We start from the raw sequence: 14,134 nt of genomic DNA, 5'->3' as shown, positions 1-14,134 counted from the left end.
GTAACCGGCGAAGCTGGTGTTATGGCTATATATCAAAGATAAAACTGTCGAGTGAGACCCAGGTTGCAATGCTGGTCGATCATTTCAGGAGGTGACCTCAAATTTGTCATCAAACTTGTCATCAAATTTGAAATCAAATTTTTGGTATCTGACCTCGGTTGTTAAGCAATACATGAAAATCCGCCATTTTATTACTTGGCAAAATGGAATTAATTGAAAAAGCTTGGTGAAATTTATGGCGATAGGGCAAAATAAAAATCGCAGTCGATGAAAATATTGATTACATGTTTTAACAATATCATATGTGTGCGGGCATTTTTTCCCGTAAATAGAGCTTTTTTGAGTTTTTCTCAAAAATTTCTCCCCAGCAACACCTGAGAAACGGCAAACAAATCGATCATTTTTTTCAATTCTCAGTCAGTTCTCTGCCAGTAAAATGTATGAACTAATACACTGATTCGATAACTTTGCACGCGTTTCGATACAGAGTGAATATCAGGCACTGTGATTCTTTTTCGTTTATCGATTTCTGCATTTGCAATCAGATGTCTCCAACTTTTTGGTTAGTTCCCTCCAAACTTTTGATGGTGCTGGTCGTTACTAGGGCTGGGTTATCATGACTAAGATCAACGTCTAACAAAAATTAGTTTTCTTTTCACCATGAAGGCATAAATATGGAAGTTAACTGACTTGCCACAAGTGTGGTTACATGTTCGTATCTCCCACTGTCACAGTCAGTCATTATTGTGCACTATAACTTTCAATCGCAATCGCTTGAGATAATATGATGATATTTGAGCCTAATTTGAATTGCGCAGGAGATGCTTCCTCTCCTCTCACTCATACGTCTTTGCGAAGAGGTGCATTAGCTACACCAATGCTTATAAAAACTGAAGAGTGCTACAGACATCTCCATATTGAAGTGTTTTTCATTCAAATTGTTCGCAAAGCCTTTCCTGAAATTGAGGTGTCAAGTCAAAGTGAGGAATAAACTGTTGCCTCATCATAGATGGACAGTCGGTCCTTGCAATAAAGCCGAGAAATATACCCGTTCATACTATGGACAGATGGCCCGTACATTACAAAATCTGCCCATTCATACTATGGACAGATGGCCCGTACCTTACGAAATCTGACCATTCATACAATATATAGATGGTCCGAACATTACAAAATATGCCCATTCATACTGTGGACAGACGGTTCGTACATTATGAAATGCGCCCATTCATACTATGGAGGGACGGTCCGTACACTACGAAATGTGTATTTATATTATGGACAGATGGTTCATACATTACGAAATACGCCCATTCGTACTATGGACAGACGGTCCGTAGATTACGAAATACGCCCTTTCATACTATGGACAGACAGTCCGTACATTACAAAATATGCCTATTCATACTGTGGACAGATGGTCTGTACATTACGAAATGTGCCCTTTCGTACTATGGACAGATGGTCTGTACATTACGAAATACGCCCTTTCATACTATGGACAGACAGTCCGTACATTACAAAATATGCCTATTCATACTATGGACAGATGGTCCGTACATTAAAAATAAGCCCATTCATAGTATGGACAGGCGGTCCGTACATTACAAAATGCATCCATTCATAGTATGGACAGTCGCTCTGTACATTACAAAATACTCCCATTCATACTGTGGACAGACGGTCCGTACATTACGAAATACGCCCATTCATACTATGGACAGATGGTCTGTACATTACGAAATACGCCCATTCATACTATGGACAGACGGTCTGTACATTACAAAATATGACCATTCATACTATGGACAGAGAGTCCATGCATTACAAAATACGCCTATTCATACTGTGGACAGACGGTCTGTACATTACGAAATGTGCCCATTCATACTATGGACAGTCGGACGAACAAGTAAATATTGTTTTGTTCACACAATGGACTAAGTATTGTGATATGTCATGTTTTTTATGATTATTGTAAATTCCAGTAATTTGTACGTAATGATTAATATGACCCAAGACCGGCAAAGCCACAATGGACCAGCGAAGCCTGCAAATTATCACAGACGAGAAAAGAGTTTCAGCCAGTCGAAAACTCTCCACAAAGTTGAGGAATTCAAGCATTGAACTTCAAGGAATTGAAACTTTGACAAGGCCTTCATCATGACCATAAACGTCAAGGTCACCAAACTTGTAAATGTTTGATTTCTCTCACCGGGTAATACAAGACGACTTAAGATCGGAAAAAAAAAAAATTGTTCAGATTCGGCTTGTCATCGCTACCAAAAATGATGTAATTAAAAAGCTAACAAATCACGAAAAATCAGATTTGTGATTTCATCGCTACCAAAAATTGGATACCGTAAAAATATCGAAATCAGATACCGTCAATCGATGTGGAATTGTTCGAAAAATATCACTGCCAAGTTCCAACTCGATCAAACTCGAACTCGAAATGACGACGCTGGAGGCTTTTTTCAAAGTCGATCCCAAGAACAAGAAGACGATTATGAACAGCGATATGGGACCAGTTCCTGGTCCAACAAACGTGACACATGACCTCAGTTTATAAACAACATGGCTTTTGGAAGATGCTATATGCAATTCAAGAAAATATCTGAAGTGGCCCTGAAAAGGGCCGGGCTGAAGGACTGTTGCACAGAAATCTAGTGCAACTACAAGCATTTTAGATGGTCGAGAAAACTCGCTTCACAAATAGTATCATTTACCGACAAATCACTGGAATTTCCAATAATCAGAATAACATTACATGTAACAATACTTACTCCATAGTATAAACAAAACAATATTTGTCTGGGCTGTGCATGGAGTCAGGCACATTTCAGAAAATACCATCTGTGCAAATGCAGAAAATACCATCTGTGCATGGGATGAATGGGCACATTTCATAATGGATGGACCGTCTGTCCATAGTATGAATGGCCGTATTTCATAATGTACAGACAGTCTGTCTATAGGATGAATGGGCGTAATTTGTAATGAACAAAATACGTGAATCCATATTTCGTAATGTACCTAAAAAAATGGACCGTCTGTCCATTTTATGAATGGGCGTATTTCATAATGTACGGGCAGTCAATCCATATTATGAATGGGCGTATTTTGTAATGTACAGACCGACTGTCCATGGTATGAATGGACGCATTTCGTAATGTACGGACCGTCTGTCCATAGCATGAATGGGCATATTTTGTGATGTACTGTTACGAATTTGGCAGCCATTTGCACTCAACACGCAGGTCCTGTAGATTACTTATCTCATTAAGTGAATGTCATCGTTAGAATCCTTCCCCTTCTCGAAGCGGTGATAAAATGTCGTGTGTTGTGAAATTATCTCAGTTAGGGCTATACATCTTTAACTCCATTACCAACAACAACCATGACACCGACAAGAAACCTCTGCAAACAGCTTTGTCAGTGCTCTACGCACGCTCGCTGGAATGCGGGCATGTGAGTGGGCGAAATTCCATACCCAAGGCACTTGCGGAATTCGTGCCATGTATGGTCATGGGCGCTGCGCTGTGAAATTCGCTCCAAATGTGTCAGTCATGCGTCAGTTCCCACCCAATGGGAGCAGGTGACAAAAAGGACACGAGAGCCCTGATGAAGAAAGAGGGGAAAGAAAAATGATATAAAAGAGAAGTTGAATGAGCAGCCAAAAACAAAAAGTAAAGAGAGCACCTGCCGTGAGAGCTCGTTGTCTCCGCCTTGGTCGCTTTGAAGCATCAGCGGTCCGGCTTGGTGGAGTTTGTGGGTCCGTGGATACAGTGCGCTGCTGTTCGAGTCTGCGGCTGCTCGGGTCCGTTTCTCGGCACTAAAACTATGGAGCGAGCGGTCGTCCAGACGCAGGAACGCGGACAGGTAGCCAGCCGCTTTGACCCCCAGCCGAACTACCCTCCTCGGCTGGAGGGCCAAATAAAGACCTCGAGGTCCATTTATTGGGTGTGTGTGTGTGTGTTTGTAGCGCTGTCTTTTAAGTAGAACCGTATAAGTGCTTGCATTATTGTACATTATTATTTCGGTTGTAATCTGCTCTGTCTCCCTCCCTATATCGTTGATTATTATTATTTATTGTTAATAAATATCCCCTCTTGTTGAATGTACCAGCTCGTTTCTGTGCTTCTTTTGTTGGCCTAGCATGGTGCGTATTGAGAAAGAGCGAGGTGTTTGGGCACCATAATTAGTCGTTTGGTCTGACGGACCTTGGCAATCACCGCTCGGATTACACGCGGTTCGAGTTCAGCGACCGTTCGTTATGCTCGAGGTCCGTCGACGGGGTGAACCTCCCTTCAATAATTAGGTATATTGATTGGAATCGGCAATTAACCCTACTCCACGTGGTCGGCCGGTTGGCGACTTATGGTCTGATAAGGGACCCGTGATTTTTCAGAATTATCTGAAAAATACGACCCAAATTCCGGCTTTCGGTGGAGGGTGACCTACTGCTCCCTCTAGCGGTCGTCCTCACCACCGATACCCAACACCACAACAGTACGGACCGTCTGTCCATAGTATGAATGGGCATATTTTGTAATGCACAGACCGACTGTCCATAGAATGAATGGGCGTATTTCCTAATGTACGGACCGTCCGTCCATAGTATGAATGGGCGTATTTTTGTAATGTACACAGTCTATCCATAGTATGAATGGGTGTATTTCGTAATGTATGGAGCGTCTGTCCATATTATGAATGGGCATATTTCGTAATGTACGGACCATCTGTCGATAGTATGAATGGGCGTATTTTGTAATGTACGGACCGTCTGTCCATAGTATGAATGGAGGCATTTCGTAATGTATGGAGCGTCTGTCCAGAGTATGAATGGACGTATTTTGTAATGTACGGAGCGTCTGTCCATAGTATGAATGGACGCATTTTGTAATGTACGGAGCGTCTGTCCATAGTATTATTGGGCGCATTTCATAATGTACAGACCGTCTGTCCATATTATGAATGGACGCATTTTGTAATGTACTGACCGTCTGTCCATATTATGAATGGATGCATTTCGTAATGCACGGACCCTCTGTCTACAGTACGAATGGGTGTATTTCGTAATGTAGGGACCGTCTGTCCATCATATGAATGGGCGTATTTCGTAATGTATGGACCGTCTGTCCATAGTATGAATGGGCTTTTTTGTAATGTATGGACAGTCTGTCCATAGTATAAATAGGCGTATTTCAGGTTAAATTACATCTGCATATATTTTTGCCCAATCCAGCCCAGTGTCAATGCTTTCCTTAATAAGATTCCCACTTTACCTCCATGCTTTGTGTCATCTGCAAATTTGGAAAGCCTACTCTTCACCGCACTATCCAAGTCATTGATGTAAATAATGAAAAGTAATGGTTCGAGTACTGATCACTGAGGTACCCCACTACTTGCATTTTCCCAGCAAGACATCCTCCCACTCACAGCCATTCTTTGCTTCCTACCACTAAGCCAGTTTACAATCCAATTCGCTACCTGACCAGTCACTACACAAGCCCTCACTTGGGCTAGGTACCTCCAATGTGGCACCATATCAAATGCCTTCTTAAAGTCTCGATAAACTATGTGCACTGCCTATCCCTCATCCACCCAATCAGACACTGCTTCATAGAACTCTAAAGGATTTGTTAAATCGGAACCATCTTTGGTAAACCCATGCGAACTACCTTTAATTTGTTTGTATTTGTCTAAATGGTTCCTCAACTGTTCCATAATCAATGTCTCCACCACCTTCCCCACAAATGAAGTCAAACTTCCAGGTCTATAGTTTCCCAATTCTTCGCTCGATTCTTTCATAAATAAAGGTGTTACATTTGCTTCTCTCCAATCCTCCAGTACCTGTCTTGACTCCGGGGAACTATTGAAAATATCCGTTAATATCTCGCTTAACTGCTCAACCACCTCCCTCACTACTCCCGGGTGCATATTATCTGGCCGCAGAGCCTAATGTACTCTTATATTTCCGAGGTGTTCCTTTACTTCCAACCTGGATCTTCTGTAAAAGCCCTTCATCACATCCTCGATAGATACTCTCAGCTATTGGCATTTCTCCTGATTGTTTGTGTCAAAGTTGAAGAAAAATACCTGCTTAATAAACCTGCCATCTCACTTTCATCACTAACCACTCTGCTGGTGCCATTCGTCAATGGGCTCACACTGGTCCCAACCTGTTTTTTCCCCTGATATACTTAAAGAAAGCCTTGCTATTATGTTTAATATTCTTAGCCACGTCCTTCTCATACTCTCTTTTGGCTTGCCCAATTATTTTCACAACTTTCCTCTCTTTACTCCGATAGTTATATAAATCTAACTCCAGTCCTGTTATTTTATAACAAATAAATGCCTTTTGCTTCTCCTTAATGGCGTTCCTTATCTCACTGCTCAACCACCCTGGTCTCCTCTCTGCTTCTCGTTTTACACCTCATCGGAATGTACTTAATCTGCACTCTACACATTTGCTCCTTGAAAGTTTCCCATTTTCTACTTTCCCAATCTAGCAGTTTGCTAGTCCTCCTCCTATTCTCTCCTTCCCATCACACCAATACACCTTGTAGCCTTCTAATCCTGTCGTCCACTTACTCTCCTCGCCATGTCTCACTCACTGCAACTATATTGTACTCCTCCCTAACCACTTTGCCTTCAAGGTCTTCCATCTTATTATTGAAACTTCTGGCACTGGTATGGAATATGCATAACTTTTCCCTTCCTGAAATTGAATTTTCTTGCCTGGCCTTACTCATCCCAATTACATCATCCATTCCTTCCATAATATCTTCTCCACCCACTGCTGACATTAAAAAGCTTGAATTCATTCCTCAATTCTGACTGCAAACCTTGCTGCCCCTTTTCTATTCAGAAAATGGCCATCTTCCTGGAAACCCTTCCTTTGTTCCTGAAATGATTCCCACTGCTTCTTTAATGTTAAACCTTCCTCCCTACACCATTCTTCCAGCCATTGGTTGATGTCTATCGCTCTGCTCATAATTTCTATCTTGTTTCCTAACCTTGAGAGAATCCCAGAAAACATGACCTCACAACCCTTTGCTTTCAGCCGCTTTCCCAATATCCTGAATCTATTTTTCAAAACCTCTGAGTAAACTTTCCCTAATCAGGTGTACCATAACAGAATTCTTTCTACCATGACCCTGTATGATATCATTTACCCTTCCTTCAATGTCCCAAACTCATACTTTTCAAAACTGCACAGAATTCTATGTCTAAGATACTTCCTGCAGAATGACGAATCTACATATTTAATAGTTTCATTACCGACAAAAACTGTCGCCCTTACCTCATTTCTACCAATATGTTGTGCATCTTCACTACTTCCTCTCATAATCATCACTGACTGCACCCGCTGCACTGTCACCACTTCCAATATCCTCAGCAACCTCACTCCACAACCATAACCAACTTTTATCAACAAATTTCTGACATTGTGCGACTTGCTGCAAATTATCTATCCATTCCTTAATACAAGCAATAACCATCCTCAAGTGGGCTATTTCCTCACACTTCCGCCAACAGTAAGAACCTTATCATTCCCTTATTCTTGATATGGCCCACATTGAGCATCTATTATTAACTCCTCTTCCTTTCTCCTTCAGTCTCGATTCATACCCTTTTTCAACCCCATACTCCCAAGGCCCCAACTGACTTAAACGCTAAACATAACATGAGGCCTCCCCCTGCTTATTTCAACAAACCAACACAAATACCCGCTAAAACTGTGATGAACACAACTACAGCTTTATAAATACAGTTCCACAGCCCCTGACACAAATCACAACAAAATACACAAAACAGACAAAAAAAAAACACTTACTTTGTTCTGGTAGAGCATTCACAGCTATGAACGCCTATCCATGAGGAACAATTACCTCTTCACCTCTGATGTCATAGGTCACATGGTTTGGCAGCTATGATCTTTTGAAGAATAATCATTTTAAAATCTTCTTCCCCAGAACTGCGAGACAGATTGAGGGGAAACTTCATCTCCATGTTCCCCAAGCCTTGGGCATACCAAGGTGTTCACAAATAATTAATAAGTTACATGGTCTTGCAGCTACAGTATCTTGGTTTGAATGAAATTCTTTAAAAATATCTTCTTCTTGAACCGATTCATTATGTGATGTGAAACATCACAATTGTGATAAAGTGGACATGTGGAATATATGTTTTAAATGTCAACCTGATCGGATGCATGGTTTAGCAACCAGAATTATTTAATATTTTAAATATGGGTTCAGGGATTTAAATCAAAACTTGATATAAGTATTATAATGATGTAATAATGTGGGCAGAGGCATATCTGGTGGCATTGTGATGTCGAAGATTGTAGCTCTAGTTATTCCTGGTAATGTTTTTCGTCATTTTTTCTGTGCCAAACTGTATTCAGCTGCGTTGAATCATCAAGTTTGTGTCCCAAGTTAAGTCAGGCCTATTGGTGATAGTCAGTTTGTGCTTTCCCACCTTCTTTGCCTCATATTTGCTCCAATTATCCCAGGTATTGTTACTTTTGATCCTTCAGCACAATCCTTTTCGCTTCTTCACTCAAAAATGCAAAAAAAAACATCCCGTATAACTACTTCACTCCAAAAAAAAAAATAAATAAAAAAAAAAATAAAACAACAACAACAATGATATCAGAACAACAAAAAAAAATAACAAGCTTTTATCTCAATGCTCAGTTACTCATTTCCCAATCCCTTCTTTTCAATATCCCCAAACTGAATCTTCACTGAAGAAAACATTTATCTTCCTTTAACAACTCTTCAAAACATTAAAACACACTTCCAAAATGTATTGCAGATAGTGTTGAACTCACCTGGTTAGGTGTTTTGACTTGAATTTAGAACTGTGCAGATATGTCCGTCAAGTGAATGTGTCGTACTAGTTACACAACACATTATATTTCATATTTTTTCTTTGTGGGGACATGTATGACACTATTCCTGCACAAACGAAATGTCACACTCAGGGATTTGAAAGGCGAGATAATTTTGCTACACCTGATATGTACAGGAGCTGGCAGACTCTGGATGAGTCTGGTATGGAGAATGGGGTAGTGTTGCAGTTTTGGAAAGACCCAGAGGAGTTGCACTCAACACATATGGGATCCCAAGTTTAGACATTTCCAAAGTAATTTTGTTTAGTTAGGTTACCCTTCTCCTCATATCAGGGACAGGGAAATGCGTTGTGTGTGTTTATAGCAGCTTTGATTCCCTTTTGTAATTCTTCCCTCTCTCATATCTCTATCCCTTCTAATCTCTCGCTCCCATCCTTCTTAACCCATCTCCTTCTCCGCACTTTCCAACATCATAACCATGCACACAGAGCAGCATGCGCACATTACATTACCAATCAAAGCCATGTCAGCATTGCTGTCACCACCACACAATCCATTCCAGCGTTATCTGAGCCCTCCACACTGTGCCATTTCAGCACTAACATCGCCGCCAAGCAAGCCATGCAATGCAAAAGTGAAATCAAAGAAGAAAAGCTGCACGGACGTTGCATGACTGATCCTCTGAGCAGCTGAGATATAAAGGACCAGGTGAGTACCAATGAGCAGTCAACATGTGAAGCTCACATGCAGGTGAGGAAGGAGTCAACAATAAGCTCCGACTTCTTCGTCTTTCTCTATTTCCCCTTTCTGCAGTCTAATTTCCCAGTTGAATGAGGTATGCCTGTATTGTGTTTTAGTGTCAAGGCCGAATGTACGAGGGGTTCTTTATGTGCTAGGGATTAAGAATTTTCTTGGTGATACTGCATCTTTGTGAAGACTTGCTTGAAAATATGTGCTTTTGTTAAATCATTATAAAATTTAAAAATCTGCATGATCTTCTGTTTCCTCCATTAGTTAGACATAGTATGTCATAAGTAAACAGGAGGTTGTACCCCACTGATTCGCTATGCTCGATGAGCGAGCATCCTACTTATGGCTCTGTTTGGCCAAACCTCGTTAATACACGAGGGTGGGGCATTGAGAGTACAGTTCCCCATCTGAGATAACTCAATCACCAGGAAGGTGACATGTGATTTGGGCATGGGGATCCCCCCAGACTCTTACCAGTTACCAACAGACACCTCAGATTGTGCCCACGACTGCATAGACAACTAAACCTGTTGTCCCACAGAGTTATTTGCAGCTTATCAGCTTCAGTGTCAGAGGTTGGGAAGCGGGTTTGAGTCACCCCTCATGATCCCTGCAACTCCAAACCCATAACAGTATTTTATAATGCATTACTCTGCTTATTACTCCATCAGGATCAACCCATTCATTCTTCTTCATCAAAATCTCATCATTTTCTCATAAATGCTTTGGTCATCCAGACTTCTTTCACGTCGAGCCAAATTTCCATTTATGCCTTAAAACAAAAATTCTTCCCACTACACCACGCATGAAGTCTGTCGCAGGCTATCCAGTCTGGGAATCCAGAGGCATCCATTTTGCAGAGGTTGTGTGCACACGACAATAATTTCCCCTCCACGTACATTCATGGTGTCAAACCCCTCCATGTCAGTAGCATCCACAAAGCTTTGTCCCTGCCCCTCCCTTCCCACCCCATCCCCCACCCAGCACCCTCTACTTTCTCCTTTCCACATCCATAAAGAATATCAGGAGCTTCTCTCTCCCCGTCTATAATTGTGTTGACCTCAAATATCTAAGGCTTCACTCCAACCTGACAGATCTCTCAATCCAGTCTGCTGGTGATTAACCAGACATCATATTTTTAACAGAATCCTTCCTCTCACAGGATGTCCCCGACTCCTTTGTGTTTCTTCCTGACTATTGTCTCCTCCAGTTTGATAGACCTGAACCCCGTCCTGGTGGCAGAGTTGCAATGCACATCAAAAACTCCATTTCTCACTCTCTGTGTACTGTTCTAACACTTCTCAAACCTCAACACTACCTCTCTGGCTGTGACTTCCCCTCCATTCCCACCTCATGTTTGTTTGTTGTACCATTCCCCCCAGCAGTGCAGACTTCCTGTCTGTCTCTGTCTCTGTCTCATGACATGAACCAACTTTTAACACTCATCCCAACTCTCTTCCTCATATATGGTGATTTTAATTGCCACCATGCTAATTGGCTAGTTTTCAGTACCCCTCTTCTCACCAGCCATGGTACTGTCATGGTATAATTTGGCCTTTCAGAACTAAAGTGATCCCAACTACTCAGCTTGTGTAAGTGAGTTGGGGGTTACATTTGTTGCTGAAACAAAGGATGGCATCCCCCTGGAGAGATTTGGTAATAGTATGCTAATGTCCATTTCCAGTGTGCCATTGGACAACTTGAAGCAGATCTGTACTGCCTTTCACCTGATAATGGAGGAAGCAACAGGTACCAAAAGCAGGATGAACTTGACTTGCTTAATACTGAACATGCTGGAGAGGAACATCCCACCTCAGGAAGTTGAAACTGAAGAGGAAAGGCAAGAGGCTCTGGTATAATTATTGAAAGGGTGATGTCTTACCTTTCTAGGAGAATCAGTAGCAGCAGTGAGAATAGGCAGGAACAGGAGCAGATAATACCAACATAGTCTCATTCCCTTAGATTGTCAAACTCCCTGGTCAAGTTGCCTCCGTGCCTATGTGAGACTTCAAGATATTAGGCCAAGTTTGCCTTCCTGGGGCATAAGGAGGGATTACCATTCATGAGTTTGATTCTTCATAAAGAAGATGGTCTGAAGAAGGGGGACAGCAAGGAAGAGGTTGTAGAGGCCATCAAAAGAGCAGTGCAACATAATCTGACAGTGAGGAGTTACCTGGAAAGCCACCCTTATTTTGGCATTGCCAAATATCTGAGACGAATTCTGAGATCTCATTATCATGAGAAAGATCCTCCTGAATTTTATCAGCTGCTGAGTTCTGTGATGCAAGGAACTAAAGAAACTCCACAGGATTTTCTTATTCAGGTCTTTGAACTTAGATAACGTGTCCTACTTGCTTCCAAATAGGCAGATTCCAAAACAAAATATGACCCTGGATGAGTGCAGCCAATTATGTTACATGCCCTTCAAAATGGATTCGTTTGTGATTCAATGAGGGCACAGCTGAAAACTGAAATGAAAAATTGACATATTTCAGATGAGGAGCTTATCAAGAAGGTGAAATAAAAAGCTCTACAAGACAAAGAGAGGAATTTCAAAGTTGGCAGCAAGCAGAGATCCAAAGGCAGTGCTGCTTGTGCCATTGTTGAAGAAGAACAGGTAAATAATCTTGGTTTTCCTCAGCCCAACCAAAACCTCACAGCCAAGCCTCAGCAGAAAAGCAACACGGTGAAAGATGACCACTGAAATCAAGAATAACTTGGGGACTGTGAAGCAGTTAGAAGCAGATATACCTAGTGTTAAGGAGTTACCGGCAGTAATTTCCCAGTCTCAAGGTGTATGAGGGGTCCGGTGTTGGTTTCAAACCTGTGGTTACCCCCAATTGCCAAATAAATGGCACAAGAGAGCCCTGCCACCATTTTTGGAACTATGGATCATCTACCCACGATCAAAGAAATTGTCACGGCAATCAATTCTATCCACCAGTGTCAGGAAATGGTAAACGGGCTTTGGGGAGGGGCCAACCATAGCCAGCAGTAAATATTGTAATTTCCCCAGCAGGAAAACAGACAACCGAAAGTCAGACGTGCTTCCGTCAGTTTGCCTGAGCGCTGCAGTTTCGCCATAAGTGTGGCCAAAACTCAGCCTTTGAAATCCGGCAGCACCACCTGAGATCATCGTCACAAAAGTGCCCGAGACTGTAAAATGGCTTATGTGCAAAATGGACATGGTTCCATCAATAGAAATGACACGAAAGAAGATTTTTTTTTGTCCATCAGACTGCCATAAAGAAGTAGTCAGACATTTAGACCTACAGGAGAATTTCTGAGTTCCGTTTACATGAAACATATTTTCCATGGGCCCTGGCAAACCATGTTTCACGGGATGTTATTTAGGGGCACAAAAGGCAGCAAAGCTCCCACAAACACTAAAATAAAAAAATGACCGTTTTTACAGCCATTTTTTCCCTGCTGTGCAGGGGTTAGGCTTTTTCTTGAGGCAATGTTTTATGGCCGGATTACCTTGCTGACGCCAACCCTGGTCGCCTCTTACGACACAGGGATATGGTACACCTATTCTAACCGGGGCATACACCGGGACCAGTACACTGGTACTCATTTCGCCGACCTCGGAAGGATGACAGGCTGAGTCAACCCCCTGGTGTTAATTCAACAGCCAACGGGGCTTGAACTCAGGACACTGGGATCCCAAGCCGCTGCCCTAACCACTGCGCCACCACCAGGCTACCCCCCAAACACTGTTGGTCGAAATCTCCGTCACTGTCTCAGATCCATGGTCATAGATTGATTCACATCCGTAGTGAAGGACTGGAAACACCAAGGACATAAAGACCTGGACTTTAGTCATCCTGCATCGGTACCAACAGCATCACACCCCGTGATGCAGTTAATCCATGACTCCCCAGGCACGAACCAAAAGTCTATTGGCCTTTGTAGGCCAAGAATTATAAGTTAAACCTGGAAAACATTTATAACAAGATAAAAATTTCAGGAAAGTTCCAGAAAAATGAGTTAAAAAAAAAACATACCAAAAGTCCCCCAAAATCCTCCTTGTGCTTTTCAAAATGACCGCCAAAATGGCTGCCGTGATTTTTTGGCAGAATCGTTCAAATGGTGATACAAGCATGAAATTTGGTACGAACGTTCCTTCAGGGTCACTCTGCAAGAAAAAAGTGATAGCCACGTGGATTTTCTACATCCCGGCCATTTTTTCCAAGATGGCCACCAGGGTATGAAAAAAAAACAAAAACAACAACTTTAAACCATAAAAAAAAAAAAAAAAAAAAAAAAAAAAAAAAATCGCCAGAGATGTCGGATTTATTTCTTCTTGATGTTGATCTATAGGTTTTTGTCCTTGCTTGAGCTGATTCTTGAGTGTATTTATCGACTTCATGAACCAATAAATCAATTTTAGGATTTTCATAACAATAAAGAAGTCAAATGACAACTATTGTGCAGGCTTCGAATACAAGTAAATTGGTTCTCATCGCGTTATAGATGGGGATGGTTGGAATTGTTGGAGATCTTGAACAGAGCTTG

This window comes from Eptatretus burgeri, chromosome 1 (assembly GCF_056783735.1).
Source record: "Eptatretus burgeri isolate ZD-2024b chromosome 1, Ebu_testis_v1, whole genome shotgun sequence".
In the NCBI taxonomy this organism is placed as follows: Eukaryota; Metazoa; Chordata; class Myxini; order Myxiniformes; family Myxinidae; genus Eptatretus; species Eptatretus burgeri.
This window is presented reverse-complemented; position numbering follows the sequence as displayed.